The 27,644-nt window shown below is 45.6% G+C and overlaps 1 protein-coding gene across 20 annotated transcripts in view; it reads left to right on the top strand.

Moving 5' to 3' along the window:
• Window positions 1-27,644, top strand: part of MID1 (midline 1) — a 668,331-nt gene that overhangs the window by 489,951 nt on the left and 150,736 nt on the right. Inside the window, exon 1 of one of the 20 annotated variants that reach the window (XM_085007323.1) lies at window positions 1,766-2,237. The exons of 18 other annotated variants lie outside the window; for them this stretch is intronic. The gene's annotated coding sequence lies outside the window, so the exon portion shown is untranslated. Of the gene's footprint in view, window positions 1-1,765; window positions 2,238-27,644 lie in introns of those variants that run through there. One more of the 20 variants, XM_085007310.1, reaches the window with a different exon arrangement.

Below are 27,644 nucleotides of genomic sequence, written 5' to 3'. Positions count from 1 at the left end.
AGCGCTTGGTGGGATTGGAAAAAGAAATACCACCCTCCAAGTGGGCGGTGTGCATTTCAGTTATCCACCTGCAGAGGTCAGGCTTGAAGTGTCTATGTGGAAGGCCTGGCCTTGGACGCCCCTGCTGGGAGCCGGGCTCAGAGTCAGGGAGAATTGCTCTGCTTGTTTGGACCGATTAGTTAGCGATTCTTTAATCTTGTGACCAAAGCCACGGTGAAAACACATTCATTCAAGGAAGAGAATATCAAATACGCGGTGATTAAAGGAAGAGCTACAAAGCCAGGTCAAACAGGAATCTCATCTGCATTAAGATATGGGGCGGTTGATCAGCACAGTTCTTGATTCTTTCTGGCTCATTATCAACTAACTCCTTTTATTTCACAGGAAACTCACCTCAGGAGTTTTGCTCTAGAAGATTGTTTGCCTAGTCTTAGGAACTGGCATGTTCTAGAAGGTTTTTTTAATTTTATCTTTTTCCACTGGTTGACATTTTATTGAAGGATATAGTTGCTTTACAATGTCTAGAAGTTTTTTTTTTCAACGAAAGGACAAAATATTAGGGACTCTCGCTGCTCTGCAAGCTCTCTTTTCCCTCCAGAGGAAAAGAGTCCATTGACACAGCAGGGTGGTTCATGGCCTCCAGAAAGTCAGGTGGTATTAGGGAGCTCAGAAAATTGAGTACTGAAAAAAAAAAAGTGCTTAGAGGGGACTCTTCTTTAAACAACCCAAACCCTAATGACTTACCTCCTTTGTGTTGTGAAAGAGAAGTTCTGGAAAAAGGGCACCAAAGGAAAAAACAAAAAGAGGTGCTGATCATTTGTAGTACAAGTGGATTTTTATACACAGGCAACTCTTGATGCTGAAACAGTACCAAACGGAGGAATCATGCAAAGACTCTCATTTCTTGTATCTTTCCAGGTCATTTACCGACTACTTAGAAAATTAATTATGTTCCTTAGTTCATGTCCTAAAACTACTCGCAATGATGATTATATGCCAGGCCACCTTGGGGCTGCAAACATGATTTCCATATGGCCTCTACCCTCAGAGAACTTCAATCTGATGTACATTTGATTGTACTGTTAGCGCAATGTGAGTTATTCATGGGCAAAATGCCTGCTCGTTCAAAGTTTTTACATGGGCAAGAATCCGCTTCATAAATTGATGGCAACCAGAACTTAACTGGGGAGACCTGAGAAGCGATTTGTAATTGTGAAATGTAGTTCACTGTCCCCCCCATAGCCATTTGTAGGAATCTATGAATTCCTAGTGTAAGTAAATTTACCTATGTGGTTTTACTCCGTAGGAACATTTACCTATTGACTTAGGTCGTAAATAGTCATTTAACTAACTTTTCTCAGAGAAAAGTAACGCCTAGGTAGTCCCCGAGCTAGGAATGCTCGAGGCTCTCACGAGTTGGGCTTTGAAACCCGGAACATGTCCCAGTGAGATACGGTGTCAAGCCTGGGACTGTCTAACAACACTATTAAAGAAAATAATCATCCAAGTTCTGCATTTTGAGGACAGGCCTCCGTGTCATTCAGGACGGGACATAGGCGAAGGAATTACCGTGCGTTGCGTAACAGGCCAGTCTTGCAATATTTGAAATAGGAAAAGTTCTCATGGTTTCCCCCTGTCTTTCTCCACCCTTGTGATAGTTTCTAGCTCCCCCCTGGGATGTCTTCCCCTGGCCTCTCCTAATACACAGTGAATTGAGTTTCCATAATGGCCCATCTGCCCACTGTCCCTTCTGCCACCTCCAAACCACGCTCCTGTTGCCTATAGTCCATGGTCATCACCAGATGTTGGGAGAGAAGCAGCATGAGTGGGCTGCAGCTCAAGACTCTCAGCCTTTTAACCCTCAGGATGAGTCTTTAATTGGGGAAATAGCAGTCCCAGAGGCTGGAGCTGCAGAAGTCACACTTGCCCTTTCAGCGACAATATTTGTGGGCAGGGTCGTACCTTTGGCAGACAGGACTTGCTGGTGCGTCTGCCTGTGGGTCAAACCTCTTCGCTTGTTCTTTGCTCAGCATCCTGCCTGAACTTTTCTAGGACTCCGTGGGGTCTTTGTGAGTGACAGCCAGGAAACCACAGGAGGCCGAGCGAGGGGACTGATGGCATTTGTGGACTTGGGCTGTGTGGAGGGCAGTCTCTGAAAGCTGAGCACTCTATTTGGATCAGAAGAAATGGAAAGATCGAGCCGGAGCCTTCTCGAATCCACACAGATATTGGAAATGGTGTGTGTCTTCCAGTTACTCATTTATCTGCCTGTCTTGGGACTCGAGACAAGAGTTACATCTTAATTACCTTTAAAACCCCGGGGCCAAACACACGATGAGAATCAGTATTTTTCAGGGCGGGTTGAATCTGGGCAGACGGGAGGATGGAACATGCTAAGATCAGAGGAGTAGGAGGAAGAAAGGACAGGTTTAGAAAGGGTGGGGAGACAGCAAGGATTGAATAGATGGACTCGAGAGAACACTTCAGATGTCGCGATTGCTAATCCATCTACTCCTTCCCACAACCGAGAGCATGGCAGGCAGCTTGGCATATACCCTCCTTGACGGGGCTACACAAATGCTTAAGAAAAGGAACAGTGCCCTCCAAGAGCTCAAAGCCTCAAACCAAGGACAGAATGTACTGTTTGATCCCGATGGCCCCGCTCTGATGCTCTAGGGCTTTTTTGGTCCATGTGCATGCAGTTGGCGGGTATTGCCAGGTGAGTGGCATGCCCAGGGTCCTTCAGCCACGGAGAGGCTGTTTCTGGGGGGAGCTGAAGTCTTCCATCCCCCCCCCCCAACGCAGATGGCGGCCACGCCTTTGGCCACATTTCTGTCCCTGCTTCCGAGTGTGACACACCACCTGAGAGTTACAGTTAAAATGATGCGAGAGGGATTTCTGAGATGCGCAGTAGTTTATGGAGACAGTTTAAGGCATTTTCAAAAAATCTGCAAGGTGGACCTTGTTGTCTGTTACATGTCCAGGTGGCTTCAGTTGCATATATTTTGAAAGCATCTCCCTGAAACAGCTAAGAGGAAAGGAGTTGTTTGTTGTTAGTTGACCCATGGAATTCATCGAATGCCCTGCTGAGTTGCCAGTAACTAGATGAACGGCTAAATCAAGCACAATATAAATGCAAGGTGTCACCAAATATTAGAAATCCGCTTACTCAGGACCAGGTTTCCTATAGGCAGTGCCTTAGGAATTCAAAGAGAACCTCCAAGAAGCCCCAAGAGCCTGGGCCACTGCTGTATTTGGCAATTTCATAGGAAACAAACAAGACATACTTTCAAAGATGGCTCGAAAGGGTATGACGTCTCTTAAATGGTTACGATTAGCAAAGAAAAGCTTTGAGCTGAGAAACACAAAGCATTATCACTGTCCTGCTCACACAATCACTAGAATGCTTTTTTAAGAAGTAGGATTTCCGAGTACACAACAGAGTGATCAGTCTCAGGACCCAGGTTTGAAGTTACGGGAGTCACCTGTCGTCACCATTCAGCATTCTTGCCATACAGTCCCATTAGCACCGGGTCCGATACGGGCAGGCATGGACCAGCACCGACACAAAAACGAATCTCACAGGGGGGACCCCTCCTGGCCTAACGTTGAGGGCAATCCTGAGTGGGGGGCCTGAACCAAATGCCTGCCTCCAGCACTCAGCCACCCCCTTCCCCATGATAATACTCAGGTATGAGAGGCTTGTACCTTTGGGGTTAAGGAAAATTTTTTTTTAGGGCCGCATACGGAAGTTCCCAGGCTAGGGATCAAACTGGAGTCACAGCCACAGCCACAGCCACAGCCACAGCCAGGCGGGATCCGAGCCGCATCTGCAACCTACACCACAGCTACAGCTCACGGCAACACCGGATCCTTAACCCACTGAGCGGGGCCGGGGATTGAACCTGAATCCTCACGGATACTAGTCGGGTTCATTAGCGCTGAACCACAAAAGGAACTCCGGGGTAAAGGAAAATCCATGAACAGAACAGTTGGAGGGGGGGCTGGAGGGATGATGACCCCTGGCACCCAGGTGATGGGCAAGGTGGTCTGGCTGAGCCAGGTGCCCCCTTGCTCCCTCTAGGCTCTAGGTCCCATCAGCCTGAGGTAGCACTCATGGCGAGAAGAGGACTTTCCTGGAGGGAGAAGGGCTTTCTTTTGTCCGAGAGACAGAAGGAAACAGGTTGGAGGAGAAAGTACCCAGTGGAAGAGGAAGGACATTGGGGCTTAAAGAGTTCAGATGGGAGTTCCTGTCGTGGCGCAGCGGAAACGAATCCACCCAGAAACCATGAGGTGGCGGGTTCGATCCCTGGTCTTGCTCAGTGGGTTAAGGATCCGGCACTGCCATGAGCTGTGGTGTAGGTCACAGATGCGGCTCGGATCCCTCGTTGCTGTGGCTCTGGTGTAGGTGGGCAGCTGTAGCTCCAATTTGACCCCTAGCCTGGGAGCCTCTATATGCCTCGGGTGCGGCCCTAAAAAGACAAAACAAAACAAAAAAAACAGAATACTGGTTAAAGGTTCAGCGCATGTGGGGTAAAATATTAGCACAGAGGAATGGATGCTCTACCTTCCATCAGGGGGCAAAGTTGACATTTAGAACCTGGATCTTGGAGATTTTCCATCGTAGTCTCTTGTGACTGTACTATACATACCTTGTCATAAGATATAATTGGGATGTTTTGGGGGTCACATGCTCACTGAACGTGTAATAAATTCCAACACAATTTTCAGATAGGTTGGTGGTTTGTCATGCGTCAAGAATTGGGAAAGACTATCACTTTGAGGGGACCATGCCAGCTGAAAAATCCAAATAGCCTTCTCTTTGATATTGGGCTCCTTTGTCTGTAGATCCTTCGCTCTGATTTTCGGTAAGTGCAAGAATGTGAAAAAGAGGAGAAGTGTGGAAGGCAGGATTATATCGACAGAGAGCAAAGTTTCAGGAGTGAGATGAGTCCTTTCTTCTGGGCCTTGTGAAAATAGTGCAGGAAAGTGACATGGAACAAATAGAAGGCCAAAGAAACCTGGAGGGCTTTGAGTCAACCCGTGGGGAAAGCAGAGTAGAAAAATTGCCTCTTCTGTGAGTGACTCTTTTGGGGGTTGGGTTTTTTTTTTTGTTTTCTTTTTTTTGGTACCCCGAGGCATATGGAGTCCCCGGGCCAGTGGTCAGATTCGAGCCACAGTTGGCAGCCCATGTAGCAGCTGGTGCAATGCCGGATCCTTGACCCACTGTGCCGGGGCCGGGGATTCAACCTGCATCCCAGTGCTCCCAAGATGCCCCTGATCCCATTGCACCACAGCGGGAACTCCTGACTCATTTTTTCCATTGGTCCGTGTTTAAATGGGCTCCTAAAGAGAGACTGATGTGCCTGTCCTTTTCGTATGGCTCTGAGCGAAAGAAAGTCCGAATCATTGATTGAGGGGGGCATGGCTTTCTGAGTAGAGAAAAACATGATAGGAGATTGTTAAATAATGAATATTTATTGCTTAATGCTGTGTAGCCCGGAGGAAACACTCTCTGAATATTTTGAACATTTCCCCTTTCTAACATTTCAGCTGTCAGAATTGAATAGTTCCCATGTAAACTACATTGTTTTGGTTTAACTAACCAAGAGTGATAAGATTTGTGAATAGTTGATGACAGCCCCGAACATTGATAACAGAAGACATTAATGCCTGCAGACACAGCCTACATGGTAAAATTCTGGGAGCAAAAATGCTTATTATGTTAGGCCAACATGCTTTGACCTAGTTTTGCTTTTCTGCTTGGAAGTTATGTCAGGATTCGTTACATCATCCCTGTGGATGAGCAATTTCACATTCTTGTTTATTTCAGCAGCATCTTATGGGTTTGGTGTATTTTGTTCCGACCGCCGAGAAGCCCTGCTCAGCCGCCTGGACTCGCATCTTCCTTTTGAAATGAGGCTTCTGCAGGCTAAAGAGAGAGAGGATTTTACGTATTCACAAAACAGTCTAAGATGCAGTCTTCAGAGATGTGCATTGGCCCTTGATTCAGAGCCACTGCCCTCTGGAAGACTACGAGGCCAGCCAGTTTTCTGCGGATCAGGAATAGCCTTCCTTTCTTTGTCTTGGGGGGATGGAATAGATGACTCTGCCATAGTTGAAGAACTAAAAAACGTGAAATAAGACAGGGAGTTTGATGGGACACTTCCCAGCCCATCCTTCAGTTGGTCCGTTGCATATTTCCGCCTTCATCATCCAGTCACAACTGGCCCGACATTTTTCCTATTTAACATTTTTATTGAATAATTTTCAAAATGAATTATTTCCTCAGTTGATTTCAAACACATTTCCCCCCCCCCCTGCCATTTAATACTTCATATCACTGGGGAAAGAACCGTTTAATTCGTTCATACATTTATGAATTCGCATCTTCAAAGAGTGCGAGTTCCTGCAGTGATCCACTTCCATCAAATTTACAAGTATAATTTGCCACCAAAAGACTTTGAACGGTTTTTGGTGCACATGCGTTGGCATTCCTCATTAACGAACATATCAGGCAAAAGCCCACAAGAATATTGCATCCGCGGTTCCTCTTTAAAAATAGACGTTTGCTCTTGTTTTCCAATTAACTCCCTTTGTTGTTGGCGCCTCTGCAAATCCTCTGAATGCAGAAAACCCAAGAAGGCAGTGTTCCCTTCAAAGCACCAGCAAACCAGCTGCGTTTTAACCAGGTGACTTGCTGATTAGCTGGGGATCATTTAAAGAAACGGGCATGAAAGTAATGGGCAGAGGCACACGCCCTTGACTGTGATGGCGTGGGGGGGGGGGGTGCTTCAAAAGTTGCTTGAAACAGTCAAGGCAGAGGATTGTCTCCCACGTCTGAGCCTTAGGCTAATTTGAATAGCAGCATCTTGAAGAGAAATTTCTTGAGATTTCTGGAATCCCTAATTGGTATACAAACACCGTCACTCTTGAGCTGCCCAAAGTGGCTCTGCGGCTCCTATGGTGATATTTATTTCTAGATGTTGAGGGCAGATTCCCTGCCTTTTTTTTTTCTGATGATCACAGGCAGAGACAAATCGATTTCTCGCATCTTACATAAATAGTGGCCTTCCATATACATTCTTTGCAGCCTGTTTTTTCCCCCACTTTATGACATATCCTGGAGGTATTTTCATAGCAGTGAACAGAGAGCTTCCCTCTGTCCCTTTTTTTGAAACAACTGCATAGCAAGCATTATGCAGCAACTGTGTATGCCATAATTTATCTGATCCTTCCCCTACTGGTCACGTGGCTGGTGTCCGGTCTTTTGCCATTAAAACAATGTATGTAGAAAAGCCCCGCGCATTCATGGGTTTGTGTGGGACAGGTAGTATTTGTATTATGAATACAAATCGGTATTATAAACTTGTATTTATAGTATATTTATTTGTATTATAAATTTGTATTACATGTGTTTATATTATATATATATATATATTTTTTTGGTCTTTTTGTCTTTTGAGAGGCGCACCCTCGGCATATGGAGGTTCCCAGGCTAGGGGTCGAATCAGAACAGTAGCTGCTGGCCTACACTACAGCCACAGCAATGCGGGATCCGAGCCACGTCTGCGACCTACACCACAGCTCATGGCAATGCCAGATCCTTAATCCACGGAGCAAGGCCAGGGATCGAACCCACAACCTCACACTTCCTAGTCGGATTCATTTCTGCTGCTCCACAATGGGAACTCTGCACATCTTCCATTTTAGATCATTCTTGACATTCATTCTTGTTTGAATTTATTTCTTTTTTGCCCATCCTGCGGCACATGGAGTTTCCGGACCAAGGATCAGATCTGAGCCACAGTTGTGACCTACGCCACAGCTGTGGCAGTGCCAGAGCCTTTAACCCACTGTCCAGGCTGGGGATGGAACCTGCATCCTTGGTGCTGCAGAGATGCTGCTGATCCATTGTACCACAGCGGGAACTCCTTGGCATTCATTTTTCAGTCTCCCTGCATTTATAATCATTCAGCTATATCTTGCTGCCCGTGCCTAAGAATGTTCCACATAATCCGAAGGGGACTCCTGTGGCGATGTAGCTAATTTTAAAGATTTTCGAGGAATGGAAGTGGAGCTGGTTCACAGCAAACATTCATGGGAAAGTCTAGATTTCTAAGCCTGTTGTTCGCTTCCTCTTGCACTCTCCAGCCAGTGAGTATCAAGAGGCTGATAGAAAGCAAAGATAATCTCCAAAGTGTTGAAAACTTGCCACCAAAGGTCTAATTTCGAGAGGATGCTTATGTTGTTGGTACTCAGTTTGTTGGAATCATGACCGTTTTCCAAGGAAATAAGAGTTTCCACTTGAAATACTCAAGATCCTGGAAGGTCTCTAAGGAAATAATAGCCACTGCGCCTCTCGCATGATCACATGTCAGCATGCATCATTTATAAGAATGATTTTAATATTTCTGCATGTTGTAGTGGGTCCTGTGTCACCTTTTTTTTTTTTTTTTGGTAGACGAGAGCTTTCTGTTCAGGCCCAGCGAGAACAGAACAGTTCCATTGCTCTGAGGTTCCCATGTATGTTTCTTCTTAAATAAGGCAAATCATTTCGTGCTTTGTAAATATGCACAGCAAGTACTTATTGTTTTATGGAAATCATCCAACTACTCAGTCATGTGTGATTGCAGTTGCATCCTCTGTAAAATGGAAACAAAATGGAAAAAATGATCATAATACTTATACTCTAAGGTTGTCATGAAGGTTAAATGAGTTGGAGGTCACATGGTGGCTCAGTGGAAATGAATTTAGCATCCATAAGGATGCGGGTTCAATTCCCAGCCTCCCTCAGTGGGTTAAGGATCCAGTGTTGCCGTGAGCTGTGGTGTAGGTCTCAGATGTGGCTCGGATCTGGCGTTGCTGTGGCTGTGGGGTAGGCCAGCAGCTCCAGCTCCAATTGGACCCCTAGCCTGGAAATGCCCCTATGCCTCGGTGCAACCCTAACACGCAAGGAAAAAAAAAAAGAAAAGAAAGAAAAAAAGATGAAATGAGTTACTATTTGTCTGTCACTTAGAATAGCCCCCGAGGCAGAGTCGGTACTATGTAGCGTGTGTTACCTAAGTTGTAGACTCCTGGTTATCAAGACTCACGAAGGGTCTGAGACTTTATCCTATTTGCATGCCAGCATCTTAGCCTGCTACTGTTTCTTGCCTGTTGGCAGGAGACATGAGACTCCTGGGTCAGAGACACAGGGCTGTGCTCCTCACGGCGCAGCAGGTGGCCTGAGCTTCGTGTTCACATGGGTCTTCCTTGCCCCCGAAGCTCCCCCGGACAGCACAGGGCAGCCCAGGTGGATGTTGTGCAGGTGATGGCGTTGCTTCGCAGGTGCGGATCCTGAGCTGGGAGATCGGAAATCTCTGGTCATTGATAGTAAGGCCACACCTGCCCCTTGCTCTGGAGGGGGACGCGTTCTCTACGTCCCAAGGTGGTGAGCTGGAAGAAGTCTTTGAAAAGGTGATCTGGAACAGTGTCACTGTTTCTAAGGTGTGCAAAACACGAGGCGTCCGTGGAGACTCTTCTCCCTATAGTGGTCCAGTAAAGTACCCTGACCTTTGCATCTCAGGGCGAGAGGAGAGCCATGATGCTGTGACATAGGCAGAGGCTGCGGGCGAGAGCAAGAGCCGTCCTCAAGTTCCCTGCCTTTCCCGCAGAAGAGCTCCGATGTTTTCTTTCTCTCTCTTTTTTTTTTAAGTTTTATTAACATATTTTTTGATGTTGTCGTCGTTGCTTTTTAGGGCCGCACCTGCCGCATGTGGAAGTCCCCGGGCTGCAGGTCAAATTGGAGCTGTGGCCACAGGCCTACGCCACAGCCACAGCAATGCCAGATCCAAGCCATGTCTGTGACCTACACCAGAGGTCACGGCAACGCCGGATCCTTAACCCACTGAGCGAGGCTGAGGAATCGAACCCGCAACCTCATGATTCCTAGTTGGATTCATTTCCGCTGCACCACAATGGGAGCTCCCGTTTAATGTATAGTTAATTTACAATGTTGTATCAGATGTTTTCTTCTGCTTTTCTGCTCTGCTGAAATGTTGGACTAAGATGTTGGGTTAAGATTTCATTCGAACAAAGGGCTCTATTTTTAAAAAAAAAGAAGAAAGGAAAAAAAAGAAAATGCCTGCTCTGGTATAGTGGTGTTTGACATTTGGACGGTGATAAAATTGTCCAGTTAAGAGGATCACTCCAGGAGTTCTCTTACGGCTCAGTGAGCTAAGGGTCGGGTGTGGTCACTGCAGTGGCTGAGGTTGTCACTGTGTTGCGAGTTCGATCCCTGGCCTGGGAACTTCCACATGCCGTGGGTGCAGCTAAAAACAAATAAATAAAATAGAATAAAAAGAATCACTCCAGGCAGTAGAAGCTCAGTATCGGAGATGCTTTGGTGAGGCCCTCAGTGTGTCATGTCCTAGCTCTGTGACCTTGGGTTGATTTCTTAAGCCTCCCAACCTATAAAATGGAAATGCTGGCGTTCCCGTCATGGCTCAGGGGTTAATGAATCTGACTAGGAACCATGAGGTTGTGGGTTCAATCCCTGGGTTAGGGATCTGGCATTGCGATGAGCTGTGGTGTAGGTCGCAGACTCGGCTCGGATCCCACGTTGCTGTGGCTGTGGTGTAGGCCAGCAACTGTAGCTCCGAGTGGACCCCTAGCCTGGGAACCTCCATATGCTGTGGGTGCGGCTCTAGAAAAAGGCAAAAAGACAAAAGATGAATAAATAAAATGGAAATGCTGCCACAAACTCATAGGGTTCAAGTAATAAGGAAATGAAGAGTGATGTGTAAAAAATGAAATATAAAGCACTTAGAGTATTGGTTGTGTATCAGGCATTTAAGAAATGTTAGCCGACTTTTGGCAGAAACAAACTACACGTTTCAGAGAAGTCTTTTTTTTTTTTTTTTTTTGGATTTTCTAGGGCCACACCCGCGGCATATGGAGGTTCCCAGGCTAGGAGTCTAATCGGAGCTGTAGCCTCCAAGCTTATGCCAGAGCCACAGCAACGCGAGATCCGAGCCCCATCTGCGACCAACACCACAGCTCATGGCAACGCTGGATCCTTAATCCACTGAGCGAGGCCAGGGATCGAACCTGCAACCTCATGGTTCCTAGTCAGATTCCCTAACCACGGAGCCATGAAGGGAACTCCTTTTTTTTTTTTTTTTTTTTTTGCCTTTTTTGGGCTGCACTTGCAGCCTATAGAAGTTGCTAGGGCTCGAGTGGGAGCTACAGCTGCCATCCTACACCACAGCCACAACAACACCAGATCTACACTGCAGCTCACGGCAATGTCAGATCCCCAACCCACTGGATACTAGTCGGGTTTGTTTTCACTGCGCCCCCATGGCAACTCCTAGAGAAGTTTTGGTTTTATAGACATTTCTACTCGTTTGGGTTCCGAATGAATGCAGACCCGTCCACACAGAAGCACCCATCTATGGACACATGTACGCACAGTGGAGTAATTGATTACATGGATTTAATGCTCTAAAGGCGTCTCCTCAGGCAAAATCTAGCTGTGTGTGCATGTATGTGTGTATATATATATAAATAGCCCTGTAAAGTGTGAGAAAACAAATTTGTTGCAAAAAAAAAAAAATAGACCTGTGTAGAACAGATTCTCCTAATAATTGAAGATAACCCCAAATCTCATTGATGAACTTGGTCAGTATCATTCGTTTTCATGTGTTTCAGCAAAAAATTACTCTGGCACGTATTCAAACAGCAAGCAAGACTTCATTTAGGGCTATGGGCATAGCCATGTGGGAGGGAGATGGATCTCAGGACAGCAGAGACAGCTGGGAGTTTCTATCCAGTGAGCAGAGTGAGGAGAATCAGTGGATGGAGAATAACTACGAGAAGGAGTTCCCTGTTGGCCCAGTGGCTTGAGGATCCAGCCTCGTCACTGCTGTGGGGCGGGTGTGATCCCTGGCCTGGGAACTTCTGCGTTCTGTGGGCACAGCCAAAAAAATAAAACAAAAATAGCTAAGAGGAGACATCAACGGTGGTGGGATTCTTGCCAAGCCAACTTCACAGGATTCTTCCTGAAGGCAGGCCAGGGTGATGTGATACCCAGGGTAGGGAAATACCTACCTCTAAACTGACTTAGCGCAGGATTCTTGCTAACGTTGGTTGGGCTGTGCAGGCCCAGCAAGAACAGAGGCCAAGGTTGAGGCCTTGCGAAGAGGGGGCTCAGAGGAGCCTGACTCAAGTTTGGTCAAGGAAACTCTTTGTCACGTGGCACAATCCGAGAAAGCATCACTTCTTCATCTCTTTTATTCTTGACAATGGTTGGAATCTTTGACATGTTACACACCTTATATCTGAAACTCTCTCTGATATGAAATACATTTATGTATTTATTTATGTCCTTAAAGCAAAAATACAATACTAAGTGGAACACTAAATATGAAAGGTAGAAATGGAAAAGAGTGTATTTTAGAGGGCACGATGCCTAGAATTGCCACGACTGAGCGCTAAGACCGCAGCACTGGCCAATCAACGTGGCCAGTGGCCATTTGGATGCTCTTGTTTCCCCGGGCTCCGTTGGTAGAGAAATAAGGTTTAAATTTTGTTCTGTTTTAGAATAATTCTAGACCCATAGGAAATGGCCAAACAATGTACAAGGAGACCTCAAGCCCTCTTCACCCACCCCGTCTCCCATCTTTGACCCCTGACAACCAGCCGTCTGTTGTCTCTGTCTGCGATTTTGACACTTCACTACTATTATATCCAAGTAGTCATATATAAGGTTGGCTAGGAGTTCCCTGGTGGCCTAGTGGCTAAGGGATCTGCATTGTCGCAGCTGTGACTCACTGCTGTAGCATGGGTTCGATCCCTGGCCTGGGAACTTCCCTGTGTCCCCCCCCACCACCACCAAAAAGAAAAAGAATTGGCTTTTTTTTTTTTCTTTCACTCAGTGTAATTCTCTGAGGTTCATTCAAATTGCTCTGTCTATCAGTCTTTGGCTCTTCTTCATTCCTGAGTCGTATTCTAGAGTATGGATGTATCACAGTTGAACCATTCACCCTGTTGAACGATGTTTGGGTTGTTTCCAGTTTGGGGCTATTCAAATTAAACTGCTGTGAGCATTTGTGTACAAGATGTTATGTTCCCATAAATGTCCATTTCTCTCGGTGAAAAGCCCAGAAACGTTCTTGCTGGCTCACGTGCTAAGTGCATGTTAAGTTTTGCATGTAATAAACTGCCAAAGAGTTTCGCAGAGTGGCTGAACCACCCATTGGACATTCCCCCCAGCAAAGGACCCGTCATTCGGTTTCTCTGCATCCTCCCCAGCTTTTGCTGTGGACCTTGTTCTTCCTTTAGCCATTCCAGTAGGTGTAGCGTGAGATGTCATTTGTTGTGGTTTTTATAAGGTGAAGAAGTGCTGTATAATCTCATGTAGGTGTGTTCAGTATCTCCAAGTTATTTATTTATTTATTTATTTTTGTCTTTTTGCCATGTCTTGGGCCGCTTCCGCGGCATATGGAGGTTCCCAGGCTAGGGGTCCAATCGGAGCTGTAGCCACCAGCCTACACCAGAGCCACAGCAATGTGGGATCTGAGCTGCATCTGCGACCCACACCATAGCTCACGGCAATGCCGGATCCTTAACCCACTGAGCAAGACCAGGGATCGAACCCGCACCCTCATGGTTCCTGGTCGGATTCGTTAGCCACTGCGCCACGACAGGAACTCCTCTCCCAGGTTTTATCTTCACACCTGAATGGCCTCTGATCCCAGGCTCGGCTCCCCATCTGGGCTCTGCCGATAACGACTCATCTCTTGACGCTGGTTTTCCCACATGGTGGCTGAAGATGAGTGGTTCATGGAGAAAGATAACAGCCCTTGTTCCTCAAACAGCTTATACTTGATATGTTCAAATCCAAACTGAACACAGAAAATTTACTTTGTATTGATGTTTTAGCCCATGCCCTGGAGAGCACGATTATATTCACAGGCAGCAAATTTAATAGATGAGAAAATATCTTGATGAAATAAGTCGTATCTGGATGTGCAAAGAAAATGTTACAGAGAAATTGGTACAATCCTAGATCTTCCTTTGACTTGGTTCTCTTAAGCCTCTCTCATGGTCGAGGTTTTGAAGTTTTTAAAGCACTTTAAAACACGCAAGCGAAAATGCCCTTAATTTTTAACGTGGAAATTCTATGGTAAAAACACTTTATTTATGATGCATTTTTTTCCTTTAAATTATATTTACAGGGTCAAAGTATATTTTATAGTCGTTAGATGTTAATATATGACCACTCTATTTCTCCATTTTAGAATGAGAAGCCAGCAAAAATCATTCTTCTTTGAAATACTGTTCAGAGGAGGTTCTTCTGAGTACTAGAATTAAAATATAGATCTCATACATACATATAAATTATGCAGTGCCTGAGACAAGAAAGCGAACCTCGGGTGGAATGAAATATTCTGATGTCCGCTGTACAATTGAACTTCCACTTTATTTTTCAGCCTTCCCTCATTTTATTAGTAAGAATGGAGGGGTTATCGTGTGCCCAAGGATTTGGGCAATAGTTACCATTAATGCACAGCTATTATGGACGTGCCTGTCAATGATGCCAGGGAGCCGTGCTGTAATACACATCCCTCCGGAATGCTGGAGCCTTCTTTCTCAGGACTAGAGATTTATAAACTGCCTGGAGGTACTTGCTATGTCTGGATGAAGGTGCGTCCTGAAGTGTCCTTGTTCTTTTCTGTGTACGTGTGTTCCCAGCAGATGAAACTCAAGTGACACTTACATACAGCAGAGGCCCTTGGGGAAGTGTATGAGTTTTAATAAGACCAGTTACCAAGTAAAAAAAAAAAAAAAAAAAAAAACCCTGGAAAACAGATTGACTCTGCAAATAATAGACTACGTTTGTCAATGTCTCCGTTTCATAGTATGACAAATAATACTCAAAAATACTGGAAAATGCTTGCCTCTTGAGAAAGCGCCCGAAGGGCTTTGTAGATGTTGAGCAAAGGCTTTGGAGGAAGAAATATTATATCCGTATGAGCCAAGGAAAATGATCTTCCTTTGTTTACAGGATTATGTAGAGGAATTTTTACGTCTCAAGTGAGAATATAAATTACTTCGGAGGCTAAAATTGCCCTTCTTGTAGGAAGGAATATCGTTTTTCTTTATGGAATATTTTTTCAGGACGTCTCTGTGAAGTTATAACGTTATAACCTCAGGCACCCTTTATGTAACTTGATTTAATATCTGTATTATGGTCATTTCTTGCACACTTCCAGTGTCTTCATGAGCAGGGCAAGGGGTGCCTTTATCTTCGGAGTCACAGCCCAGGGTTGCCGAATCCGAAATAACAAACCTCTCATTTCCAGTATCACCAGACAAGCCCTATTTTAAAGGTACAGTGTCAGGAAATAAACCGAGTAATGCGACTTTGGTCCCCAGTTGTGCTCCTATTTGCCTTCCTTTATTCCTTTATATACAAGGAATATGTCAGGTGACCCTTCAGCGTTACAATATCTTCTTACAAATTGTGATGGATTTGCTAAGCTAATAACAGCAGCCGAACATTCACTCACAGCCATAAATGTGTCAGTAAAGGAAAAAAGGCTTCCATTTCTTGGCAATTCTTTTTTATTTTATTTTATTTTATTTTTTTATTTTTTATTTTTTTTTTTGTCTTTTTGCTATTTCTTTGGGCCACTTCCGCGGCATATGGAGGTTCCCAGGCTAGGGGTCCAATCAGAGCTGTAGCCACCGGCCTACACCCCAGCCACGGCCACGCGGGATCGGAGCCGCATCTGCAACCTACACCACAGCTCACGGCAGTGCCAGATCCTTCACCCACTGAGCAAGGCCAGGGATCGAACCCGGCACCTCATGGTTCCTAGTCCGATTCGTTAACCACTGCGCCACGACGGGAACTCCTGGCAATTCTTTTAAACACCTCTTTGAATCGAGTCCTTGAAACCTGTAGTGTGGAGTGTTGTTCCCCAATGCCCAGCTCAAAGCTTACTTCGCTATCTGTTGAATGTAAGGATTACCGAAGTAACTAATGGAAAGTGATTTTTTTTAAAAATGTAACATTGGTTATTTGGGATAAAATGTCATTTCCATATAAAGGAACATCCTTGTTGGAGCTGTGGGGCTTTTCAGATGCTCTGGCTGGGCCTAAATCTCTTGGGATCCTCTCAAGTTGTAACATGGTAAGAAAGCCATATTTAATATAAGGAAAAAATGTCCATCTTAAAAGATACACAGCAGAAGCAATTCATTTTTTTTTTTTACCTGATACCAAAGTCTTCTAAAAGTATTTTAAACCATGCCATAGTTTTGAGAATTTTAATTTTGAACCAAGGGTAGAAACTGTAGTATCAAGAAATGAAAAGTACTTCTGATTAGTTCCAGTCTAAGGCAATGGAGTATTTTAAATTCTTGTGTTCTTCATATTTCATGCTAAGGTAGATTCCTCTCTGGTTCATCGTTTTCTTGTGAAAAATACATACTGCCTTGTGTTTTTACGTTTCAAGTTTTCTCGTGGAGCGCTTGTCTGATGATCATTTTCAGAATCTCTAAAGAGTAAAGAAGCATTTATCAGTCACTTTTTTTCATATAAATATGTTTTGCTTTTTAGTTCCCCAAAACTACTTTGGGCTTTTGCCCAAATACCTTTTCTTTAAAAAAAAAAATATACGAACTACCTGGACAGGTGAAACATCTTTAATACTTCCCTCTAAATGTTAACTAACTAAACGCTTTCCTGTTCATTTGCTAAATTGCTGCATGTATCATCTAAAAATGATATCACCACTGACACGGAGACCTCATCCTTAGCACTTTCAAAAACACCACTCTCTGGTGTTAAACCATCGTGGCAGCTTTAAACTAAAACTCTTGGGAGCTCCCGTTGTGGTTCAGTGGGTGCATAAGGACCCGATGTTGTCTCTGTGAGGATGCGTGTTTGATCCCTGGCCTTGCTCAGTGGGTTAAAGATCCCAGGTTGCCACAAGCTGCGGAGTAGGTTGCAGATGCAGCTGGGATCCTGGGTGGCTGTGGCTGTGGTGTAGGCCCGCAGCTGCCGCTCCAATGCCATCCCTAACTGGGGAACCTCCATATGCCATAGGTGCGGCTATTAAAAAACAAAACAAAACAAAAAAAAAAAAGGAAAAAAAAAGAGAAAAGAAAACACCTCTGTGAATGGGTTCCTGGTTATCACCTTTGCCACAGAAGCTACGTCACTTCACTTCCAGTTAAAGGTCTGGTCCATCTCTTCGAACCTTGTCCTATTTGCATTCCTCTGATGTCACCCGCATCCTGTTTCTAAGGGCCCCAGGAATGCTAACCTGGCAGAGGATTCTGCCCTGACCCATTTCCGTTTGGGACATCGCCTGCAGGCATCGAGTTTGTCCTTTGGTGAAATCTGCGTCTCTCCTGATTGCTTTTACCCACGTTTGGCCCCTCTGCACAGCCCAGGACACATGCATTTACTCCGTTTGCTTCAAAGGCAAAGCTGCCAGGAGCTTCTGGGGGCGTTTTTCCAGGTTAAAGGAGCCCGTATGTGTTTGATGTGGACTGTGTCGTTTGGGACCAAGCAATGCTCATAAGTACCCGTGTCCAACAGTTAAATGATCTGTCCTTGGGCAGAACGTCCCTGATTGGAGGAAGGAGGTATCAATCAGCTTCTAATACCCAGTGACCTTAAGCCCATTATGTTCAATTCTCCTTGTCTAGGAGTTCCCTTCGTGGCTCAGCGGGTTAAGACCCTGACTAGTATCCATGAGGATATGGGTGCGATCCCTGGCCTCGCTCAGTGGGTTAAGGATCTGGCGTTGCCGTGAGCTTCGGTGTAGGTGGCAGACATGGCTCAGATCCAGTGTTGCTGAGGCTGTGGTGCAGGCCGGCAGCTGCAGCTCCTTTCTGACCCCTAGCCTGGGAACCTCCATATGCCACGGGTGCAAGCCTAAAAAGACAAAAAACAAACAAAACAAAAGGATGGAGGTTTAATGGTGAAAAGGTCAGGAACTGGAGTTCCCGCTGTGGCACAGTGGGTTCACGATCCAGCTTGTCTCTGGTGGCGCCAGTCTGATCCCCAGCCTAGGGCAGTGGGCTAAGGATCTGGTGCTTCTACAGCTGTGGCGTAGGTCGAAGCTGCTGCTCAGATTTGATCCCTGGCCCTGGAAATTCCATATGTTGCAGGTGAGGCCAAAAAAGAAAAAAAAGAAAAAAAAGTCAGGAAACATTTGCTCATTGGTAGATTTCCTCCCAAGATTAAAATACTCCTGTTAAATCTCTAAAGGGTACAAGCCGAATAGTCCCACAAGATGGAGAGGGACTGTGCTATTGGCTATTTCCTTCTCATTCCCCTCAAATGAGGGGTGTGTGTGTGTGTGTGTGTGTGTGTGTGTGTGTGTAAAAGGTAACAAGGGCAGCAGTGCCCGGAGTTAGGTTGTGAGACTGCCAGGATCTCTGGACAACTCCAGACTCCTAGGGGCCAAAGTTTTGCGTGGTTTGTATTGTTCTCATACCACATAAATCTAGGCCAGGGGTCAGCCAACTTGTTCATAAAAGCCGGATAGTAGATATTGTGGGCCTTGCAGGCCATGCAGTCTCTGTCAGAACTCCTCAACTGAGCCATAAATAATCACTAAACAATTGGAGGCAATTTTGTTCAAAAAAGCTTTATTTTGTGGACTCTGAAATTTGAGTTTTGTGCCATTTTTATGGGCCACACAATACTATTCTTTTGATTTTTTTTTTTTTAAACCATGTAGCCTAGCGGGGTGGGAGTGGGATGGACAGGGGAGTCTGGGGTTGGTGGAAGGCAACTATGACATTGAGAATGGATGAGCAGTGAGGTGCCACTGTATAGCACAGGGAACTCTATCCCATCCCTTGGGATAGACCACGACGGAAGATAGTATGAAAAAAACAATATATATGTATCTATTATATATATGAGACTGGGTCACTTTGAGTACAGCAGAGATTGAAGGTACATTGTAAAGCAACTTTAATAAAATTTAAAAAAAATGAAACCATGATTTTCTTTTCTGTAGAAAGATTCATTTGTGCTGTTTGTCAGATACCAGATATAAGTGCTATCATATGGTATGTGTCTTTCTCTTTCTGACTTACTTCACTCAGTATGACTGTCTCTCGTTCCATCCATGTTGCTGCAAATGGCATTATGTCGTTCCTTTTTATGGCTGAGTAGTATTCCATGGTGTATGTATGCCACATCTAACAATAAAAACAATGAAACCATTTAAAACTGTAAAGACTCTTTGTAGCTTGTAGGTCACGAACAAACAAGCAGAGGGTTAGATTTGGCCTCAGGCCGCATTTTGCAGATAATGGCTTAGAGAAGTACTCCTGACTAATCAATCACAGGTCGCTGTCAAGCATGTCAAATTCCGTAAGTCTGTGTACACTTAAAGCAACAAATGATGCCACAAAGTTGAAGGCCAATCTATTGAGAGACTAAAACTGCTCCTGCCAACTTTTTTAGCAAATTATGAAGCATCAGCTAATAGGACCTTTTCTGAAGTGTGTTGAGACTGTAATAATGCTACCTTGTGTGGTTTTGAGATTATTTTGTGGGGGGCTGCACCTGTGGCATACACAAGTTCCTGGGCTAGGGATCACACCTGAGCCACAGCAGTGGCAACGCCAGGTCCTTAACCCACTAGGCCACTAGGCTCCTCTGGTTTTGAGATTTTTTTTTTTTAAGTCACTGCAGCTGTGGTTATCCTGAACACAGGCCATCAAGAAGTCCACCAAGGCCATGAGTTCAAGTTCTGGGAATTTTTCAGTGCAGTGCAGCCCCTGGCTGCCAAAGTTTAACAGCAAAGTTATTCCTTAAGTTCACATTTTTAAACCATCGACAGTGCTTCTTTATACTTTATCTGCCTTTGATACACTTCCGGAAAGATGATCTTTAATTTGACTCAGGAGTGCATCCATTGTTATTTCAATAACGGGTAATTTACAGAAAGAATAGCCCTTCAGGAAGTGTCCTTCGACTTGGCAGTAAAAGCCCCCAGAGTTCTAAGCCATGAAGGAGCAGTTGGTGTTAGATGGGTCCTACAAAATGTGGCCCCTTGGAAATAGCCTGGAAATACATCCTGGGTAATGAGCTGGAAATGCAAAAGGAAGGAAACAGCCTGACATATTTTGGCCATTTTCTTTTTTTTTTTTTTTTTGTCTTTTTTTTTTTTTTTTTGTCTTTTTGCCATTTCTAGAGCCGCTCCCGCGGCATATGGAGGTTCCCAGGCTAGGGGTCCAATCGGAGCTGTAGCCTCTGGCCTACGCCAGAGCCACAGCAACAAGGGATCCGAGCCGCGTCTGCAACCTACACCACAGCTCACGGCAACGCCGGATCGTTAACCCACTGAGCAAGGGCAGGGACCGAACCCGCAACCTCATGGTTCCTAGTCGGATTCGTTAACCACTGCGCCACGACGGGAACTCCCTCTTTATTTTTAATGTTACTGTTTTGGCCGAGCTCGTGGCAGGTGGAAGTTCAAGGGCCAGGGATGCAACCCACGCCACAGCAGGGACAACGCCAGGTCCTTAACCTGCAGAGCCCCTAGGGAACTCCCACTGGCCATTTTATATCCCGGTTTTGGAGTTTATGTTCCACTTTGAGCCCAAGTCAAAGAACAGGTAGATTTGGAGGTGGTCTGGCTCACTCCCTGCAACCCCTAAATAACCCTCCTTGGTTCTCTCAGTTGAAAGTATTTTATGCCAGCGATGACCTGAGTTCCTCTCACGGTGATAATTAGCTGTTTGCCCAATCCGGTTTCTGTTCGATGAGCCTGCACTGTTTTTATTTGTCCCTGAGGCTTTATGCGTTACATACTAGTATGACTTTTTTCCAAATGAGGAAGAGGAGGCCTAGGAAGATTGAAAACATGCCGCAGGTGCAAGAGGTGATAAAATACTAACAGCAAATGCTTGTCCGTCCTCTGTGGGTTTAACCCACCTTTCAACTGCGCTGAAAATATTCAGAAAAAAAGGAAATTCCAAAAAAAAAAAAAAAAAAGGAGTTCCGTCGTGGCGCAGTGGTTAACGAATCCGACTAGGAACCATGAGGTTGCGGGTTCGGTCCCTGCCCTTGCTCAGTGGGTTAACGATCCGGCGTTGCCGTGAGCTGTGGTGTAGGTTGCAGATGCGACTCAGATCCCGCATTGCTGTGGCTCTGGTGTAGGCCGGCAGCTACAGCTCCGATTCAACCCCTAGCCTGGGAACCTCCATATGCCGTGGGAGCGGCCCAAGAAATAGCAACAACAACAAAAGACAAAAGACAAAAGACAAAAAAAAAAAAAAAAGGAAATTCCGGTAGTTCCTGCTGTGGCGCAGAGGGTTAAGAATCTGACTGTAGTGGCTCAGGTTGCTGCAGAGGTGCAGGTTTTGATCTCTGGCCTGGTGCCGTGGGTTAAAGGATCTGGCATTGCCCCAGCTGCGGCCCTGATTCAGTCCCTAGCCTGGGAACTTCCATATGCCATAGGTGTAGCCATAACAGAAAAATGAAAAAATTGAAGGAGAAAATTCCAGGAAGTTCTGAAAAGCCAACCTTGAGTTTGCCATCAAGGCAGCTGTTTATGTAGCATTTCCATATTTGCATCTCTTTACATAGATGTACGTTGTATTACGTCATATAAGTAACCTAGCGATGATTTCAAGTATATTGGAGATTGTACAGTAGGTGATATGCCAAAAAAATTGGCCATTTTCTATAAGGCCCTTGAGCCTCTGTGGATTTTGCTATCTGCCAACACCCTGGAACGAATCCCCCTTGGATCCTGAGGGATGCCTGTGCTGGGAAAACTTCAAGTTCAGCCGTGTCTGTTGCTTAATCCCCTTCCTTCTCTTTGTGGGGATTAAGTCATAGGACTTAACACTCACTGCTTCTGGTCACCCTGCAGAAAATTTCGGAAAATGAAACCACGGAAGAATATTCAGATGTGCGCTTAGCTTCTTACATAATCCCTTGAGCACATAGGAACGTGAAGTCACTGGGGACATAGGAGGTGGATGAAACATCCTAAATACAGGAAGAAAGTTCTAAATAGGTAGAAGACAATTTGAATGAAATATAGCAGATGGACGCATGAGCAGGAGAAGATGCTTAGCACCCAGTAAACCAGGTGGTGGAGGGAGGAAGGCAGGTGACCCCCGAGCGCTTGCCCTTTGATGAGTAAGTGGAAGGTGATGAAAAGTCCCCATCAGAGCAGGGGTCAGGAGCTGGGACTTGACTGGCAGGATGGATTGTAGAGTCTCAAAGGGTTGAGAAGGCCAGCGGGAGGCCCAAGATTGGAAACTTGCTTTGAACTGATTGTCACGGGCGAGGGTCTTTGACCTAGGAGACAGATGCTGCCAGGATGCCACCCACTGGTATGATCATAGAGAAGAGAAGGGAAGGTGTACTAGCTTGCTATGGCTGCGTAACAAATGACCACAAATTTCCGGGTTAATATCACACCCATTTATCAGCTCCTGGTTCTGGAGGTCACGCGTCTGGGTGGCCTGCTGTGTTCTCTGCTCAGGCTCTCATGAAGCTAAAATCAAGGTGTTGGCCACGCTAGGCTCGCATCTGGAGGTCCCGGCGAAGAATCTGCTGCCAGGTTCACTCTGGTTGTGGGTGGAGTTCATATTCTTGCAGCTGCAGAGCTGAACTCCCGCATTTCTCTATAGCTGTCAGCTGGGCTCCACTCTTTCTTCCAAGGGGCCGTCTGTGTTCCTTCTTAGTGGCCATTCATCCTCAAAGCAGCAGGGGCACCTTGAGTCTTTTGCGCACATTGCGTCTCTCTCAGTTCCTCTTCGGCCATCAGCTGGGAAAAGCTCTGTGGTCAGGTTAGGCCCGTCTGGATCGTTTCCTTCGTCAACTATGCTTTCTAACACAGCACAGTCAGGGGAACAGTAGCTTACGTTGTAGGCTGCAGGGATTCAGGCAGACATCTTTGGGCCACCATTGTAGGCATTCTGCCTCCCACCAGAAGTGATGCACATTTTCAGCTTTGCTCTTTTGAGAGCTGTGTGGCCTCTGATAATAGCAGCTTTGTGGACAGTTGGTCCACCCTCTCCCAAGGTTCAAGGGCAGATGAGACGCTCGGTGGCTTTTCCATCTTCCTGACCCTTGCTTCTTCCTGCAAGGAAATCTGTATCTCTGGGTGTTCTCGCTGTGACCCCCTTCGTGGGTGTGGGTGTCAAGGGCAGAGGGCCCATCGCTTGGGGGCATCTTAAGGTTGTTGGGAAGCGATGTGCTGGAGGCCCAGACAGCACAAGAGGGAAGCACAGAGCAAGAGCTTGTTCATGGTGAAATGCAGACTCGCCCTGTCCTCAGCCTTCCAGAGGGGATCTCTTCATCTGTCTCCCCAGCCTGTGCCTCCTAACCCAGACCACACTGAGGCTTTGGTCAGAGCATGGCCCATGTAACATGGCCTGACCCTGGGCACCTCACCATACCACTCTCAAGATCTGCTTCTTGGGACCTCCGTTTCTCCAACTCAGAAATGAGCTAAAATTCATTCAAAGATAAGACCGTTAAAATGGGAAAATGCAGCGTTCCCTGGCGGCTCAGTGGGTTAAGGATCCGGTGTCACTGCCGGGGCACAAGTTCGATCCCTGGCCTGGGTACTTAGACATGCCATGGGTAGGGCAAATAGTAGTAGTAATAATAATAATAAAAATAAATAAATAATTAAAATGGAAAAATTCATCTTTTAGAATTCCAGCAATGTAAGGGCCCCCGTGTACAAGGCTGATGCTATATATAGCACAGCGTTTTGCAACCTCTTTTCATTATCCATCCCTTATGGAGCCTTTTCACACATTTTTTCCCCCTATTTTCACTCTCCATGAAATTGTAATACTATAACCATATATTGTGTGTGTGTGTGTGTGTGTGTGTATTTACATATACCTGTGCCTTGTCCATAAGAAGAGTAAGATTTTTTTGGCTGCAAAGAACTAATTCTCTTTCTCTGGGGGCAGTTTCTCCCTCACTGACAATGCATGTTGCAATGAGAAAAGAGAAACGGCTCCCGTTCTCATATTTAGTAAATCTGCAGCTTACAGGGTCTGTTTGATTTGGCAAGTGGCAGTCATACTTCAGTTGCACGAAAAGGTACTTAATCCGGAGGAGTCGGAAGAGTCTCCGAACAAGAAAAATCACCAAGTGTATTACATGTACTGTAACAACTTGGAAAACAAAAGGTCAAGTGTGATTCCATTTTGGTGGATACGTTGTGTCGAAAAGTGGCTGGGCACATTGACCTGCCAAAGGCTGCTTCTTCTGGTTAAGTTCTCCTCCAGGCATTTTGCTTTGGGGCAATTTTATACATGAATCCATATTGCATTTATGTCCAGAAACGTACTATTCAAAGAGGTAACCATTCTCCTTTTTTTTTTTTTTTCCTTTTTTGCCTTCAACATTTAGGATGAATGGGCAGTGTGAATGCAATCATTCACGTGTGGCAGAAAGAGGAATTTTTTGCCTGGCCCATTCATGACTCCTTTAGGTCTCAAGAGGGCCTCCTGCCTCGAAGTGTATTGTTGCATTCTTCTTAATTCTGCTTGAACTCATGGACATTATTTTCGGCACAGAAATACCACCTACTAGAGAGTGTTTCTTCTCGCGAGATCTTGGTCTCCCCAGGGCCCCCTCTAGTCCTGTTTACTTTGGATATGGCAAGAGTTTCTATAGGATTTAACTGTGGTGAGTCTTTAAGCCCTCTTTTTAAATTCATAAACTGCCTCTAATCTTAGACAAACGTCAGGTTACACTTGTGAGAGGTTTGGGAATTTGACATTTTGTAGCCCAGTTGGGGTGGAGGCTGCTTCCATTCGGAGCACCTTGTTCCAATTTATGTCAGAGGGAATTATGTACAGGTCAGGGCTGAGAGCAGGTTATAATTAATGGGGTGGACAAGTGGATTTTTAGTGTTTCATAAAATGCAATGGAAATCACATGTGCTTAGAGCAGTTGTGTGTTTTTAAATATTTACGTTTGTTTTCGTAAACAGTCATTATAACTGATGCATTTCTGCTGTGAACCTACTAACCGGGAGGTCACAGCCATTGTTCACTGAGCAGAAAGGCTGGATGACAGGCTGGTTATATACATATTTTGAAAGAAAGACGGCTTGCGGAGGGACTGGTGAGTGAACTCGTGGAAGTAATTCAGGGTTAGGTTTTTCTCCTAATTTTCTCTCGTGTTTAAAGCACCCACTTGCCAATACGATCCAGATGTCAGTCCTTCTAAAGGGAGTGCGGGGAGTGCTTGGCTTGTGAGATTCCTGAATATCTCCTCCTGGTGAAGACACATGACCAGTGCCCAACTATTACTCAGCTATTAGTCATCTTTCGTTAAAGTTTAGAGGTGGTTGAAGCACTCCCTGACTTTGCAGCATCCCCGTTTTCTTTTATACACCAGGAACTTGCAATTCCTTGCAGACCTAGCAGCACGCGGAAAGGCATCTTTTAAGAGTCAGAAAACCCAGATTCCACACTCGCCTGGCCATGTGCCATCTGTGTGGCCCCCCGGGGGTAAGAAGCCTTAACTCTGAGCCTCAGTTTCCTCATGGGCAGAATGGGGAGAATGTTCCCTACTCTTTAGGGACCTGGTATGAATTAGAGACAGTTGCTCTAAAGCCCCCGACAAATTGGGGGTGGTTACCAAACGCCCGCTCTGGGTGTCTTGAAATATTTCCACGACGTCAACAGTTGCTTTTGCAGATACTCTTCGCCGAGTGCAGTGAAGAATCAGTTAGCAGCACGCCACCTCTCAGGGCAGACTAGTTCACGGATACAATTCATGAGCCCTTTTGGCCCTTTTCTAAGGAAGCCGTTTAAGTATTTCATGGAAGAGCAACTTCCCATAGGGTGAGCTGGTAACAATTTACAGTGCTTCCTGATGCTGCTTCTGCAAATGAGACGGAAGGGTGATTGGTGATTCTAAATGGGATGGGACTACTCGTCCGGATCCTTGACCTGAGGACAAGGGGAATCGCTGTGGTGATGGATGTTGGAGCTGAATTGCCCTCAGGCCCCTTACTCTGGTTTGGGGGCATCCCTAAATAGAAAGGCTCTGCAAAACTCTCCAAGGTGTTAGATCTCTAGTATCCCTCGAGGGCCCTTAGAGAAAAAGTGCCTATGTTTTGGATGTTGTATCGTTGCCGAAACGTTGCCTCTGTCCACCGGTGACAAACTGAAACTTGGAACCAGAGTTTTGGGTGAAGGAGGAAAAAAAGAGCTTCTGTTGCTTTGCCAGGCAAAGGAGGCCCCAGCAGGTTCATGCCTTAAAGACTGTGCCCTCCTTTGGGAAGAATTGCAGGGAGTTTTAGAGTCTAAAAGGAGAAAAACAGGAGTTCCCGTTGTGGCTCAGTGGTTAACGAATCCGACTAGGAACCATGAGGTTGCGGGTTCGATCCCTGGCCTTGCTCAGCGGGTGAAGGATCCGGCGTTGCCGTGAGCTGTGGTGTAGGTTGCAGACGCGGCTCGGATCCCACATTGCTGTGGCTCTGGCGTAGGCCAGTGGCTACAGCTCTGATTGGACCCTAGCCTGGGAACCTCCATATGCCATGGGAGCGGCCCTAGAAAAGGCAAAAAGACAAAAAAATAAATAAATAAAAAATGAAAGGAGAAAAACAGGGTTTCAGATAAGAATCAGAATTGCGACAAACATGCATTCTTCGTTCTTTGGGAGAATCTTTGTCGTCTAAGCTGGCGTCAGGAGATCTCACTGTGATCTTGGTGGGGGTCTTCTGGCTTATTGCCTAGAATAACAGTACTTGTGAAAGGGGCATATTGATCGGAGATTAGGACAAACTAGGAAAATTCTTGAAAAACATCAGGTGCTAATCGTCTTTATCGCACAGGCAATTGTGCTCAGGGTGCCTCATCTTTAGCTTATAGGTGATTGGGTTTAGGATGCCATCCAATGAGGGAGAAGCACAAGGAAGGGCTCCAAGCTTCTCAAAATTCATTTCTAAAAGAAGCATAAGGAATATAACTTTTCCCTTCGGTGTATAAGATGTTGTTATGTGTATCCCTTGAGAGGAACCAGGATCCTGCCCCAAGGCTGAACTATTGTTGCTTGATGGTTCCTCCCCTCCCCCTCCCAGATCAGCAACCATCTGAACCTGTCGCTTGGAACTCAGGGAAGGCCCTGGAGGCTGAAGGAGGTCCATTTCCTAAAAACAAGAAATGAAAGACAAAGAAAGGCTTTTGAGCCCTGAACCCCCAGGGCCCTCTTCGGTTACATTATCATCCTTCTTCAGGGCAAGACGAAAAGATACTAAGAGAAGACTGTGTAGCTAGAAAGGCAAAGTGAGCAAGAAGAAAACCCATTGATGATGGGTTTAGATTGAGCTCTAAAGTATATGTACTCAATACACAAATCCTGAACGTGTACTCGCACACATGGGTGCCAAAGACACCTTAGTGGGTAAAATTAACACATAACTGGGTATATCTGTGCTTTATGAGAAAGTCCTATTTTTAGGGTGTAACTAGCGGTACCATTTTCCAAATGGTCATTGACCAGAAACACCAACACTCCTGCCAAATTTTGGCATCGTTGAGGTACCTCGAAGGAGAGGATTTGTAGGTCCATAAGGGAGAGGCGGAGGACTCCTTTAGCTTCATTCAGTCCTTGGTGGAAA

Source organism: Sus scrofa, chromosome X (assembly GCF_054392235.1).
Source record: "Sus scrofa isolate SSC_HxYL_T2T_F1_AM1 chromosome X, Sscrofa_HxYL_maternal_Yorkshire_Landrace_v2.0, whole genome shotgun sequence".
NCBI classification, from domain to species: Eukaryota; Metazoa; Chordata; class Mammalia; order Artiodactyla; family Suidae; genus Sus; species Sus scrofa.
This window is presented reverse-complemented; position numbering and strand designations above follow the sequence as displayed.